At 27.6% G+C, this 1,517-nt stretch overlaps 1 non-coding gene across 1 annotated transcript; it reads left to right on the forward strand.

Moving 5' to 3' along the window:
• Window positions 1-263: 263 nt before the first annotated feature.
• On the forward strand, window positions 264-336 carry TRNAR-UCU (transfer RNA arginine (anticodon UCU)). Its single transcript has one exon. It is a non-coding gene; the product is annotated as a tRNA-Arg (tRNA).
• The last annotated feature ends 1,181 nt before the right edge of the window (window positions 337-1,517 follow it).

Consider the following 1,517-nt stretch of genomic DNA (forward strand, 5'->3'; position numbering starts at 1 on the left):
TATTTTAAAAGATCTTATTCTATTACATTTATAGATTTAGGGCTCAACTAAGTTTTTACTACCCAAATTATATTATTAAATAAAATTACTAAATATTGATGATTATTCACTTAAAAATAATAAATAAAAATCACTAAATAATCATACATATTTTTATTAAATCACTTAACATAATAAGAGTAAATATCACGTGTTATATTTATGTGAACACATTTTTATATCAATCAGTCTGATAAACATTTTATGAAAGCCAGCATTGTAGGGCGCCCATGGCCTAATGGATAAGGCGTCTGACTTCTAATCAGGCGATTGTGGGTTCGAGTCCCACTGGGCGTGTGCTTTTATTTGTTCTTTTTCTTATTGGGCCAAAAAGGGCTGTAATGGGCTTTACATGGATAAAAAAGATATTTGTACTACACTTGTTAATTATTTTTTTTTTTTTTTACAAAAATAAGGAGACTCGACGACTATACTCATGCCAATGAGTCTTAGCTCACATGGTATACGCAATTGAGGAAAAAGGGTTCAAACCTTAGAGATTGCAATTGAGGAAAAGATATAGTAAAAATGTGAGGAGTGTGTGAGTGTATTGTGTACCTAGAATTGGAGGTTGTCCAATCTACTGACCAAAAAAAAAAGAAAAAGACTATACCCATCATTTTGCTTTGTTAATTAATTATAATAAAAAAGGGATCGTCCAATTTTTAGAGGTACACAAATCAGTAAAAAAAAATTAAAAAATTTGAGGTATAAAAATTGGACCTTCTAATTTGTGTACTTTCCACAATTTTAAAAAATACCAAAAATTACAATGTTAAGGTATATCATCACTTCTATTTTCATAACAAAAAAAATTAGCCTCTTCTCTTTTATCTCATGTAAAGATAAAGTCCTATAAAATATATATTGAAATATAAATACACATTAAAAATAAATTAAATTACACATATATTTATATATAAATATATTAATAACTAATTTTAATATACAAATAATATTTTTGATAATTTTAATGTACGAATAATATTTTTGGTAAGGATTGTAATTTGTAAAAATTAAAGAAAATGAAAGACATGATTGCAGAGTGCATAGCCTATTCACTTTACAACATATGAACCGCGTAGTGTCTCAAAAAGTTTTCACCAACTCAAGAAAGAAGCAGCATAATATAAACTATTGCTCCCCATGGATCACAACAGGAAATAAATAAATTCAACCAACCAACAAAGGACATTCAATTGAGTAATTGGAATGAGGAATCATTGCTATGAATATAAGCATGAAAGATATATATCATTATTTAACAAGGTTTTTATTATTATTCTAAGTGCATGCTGATCATATATGTGCCTAACTAGTAGCTACTAGCTAGGTGTGATTCTTATGGTCTTATGTAAAATTATGATGTCTCCCTTTTGCATTAAAAAAACTATGTATGTGTTTAGCATGTTTAATATCCCTTTATTGAGCACCTAACCATCTTTTTTTAATTTTCAAAAGCAAAACAAGATTACTAG

Source organism: Arachis stenosperma, chromosome 5 (assembly GCF_014773155.1).
Source record: "Arachis stenosperma cultivar V10309 chromosome 5, arast.V10309.gnm1.PFL2, whole genome shotgun sequence".
NCBI lineage: Eukaryota > Viridiplantae > Streptophyta > Magnoliopsida > Fabales > Fabaceae > Arachis > Arachis stenosperma.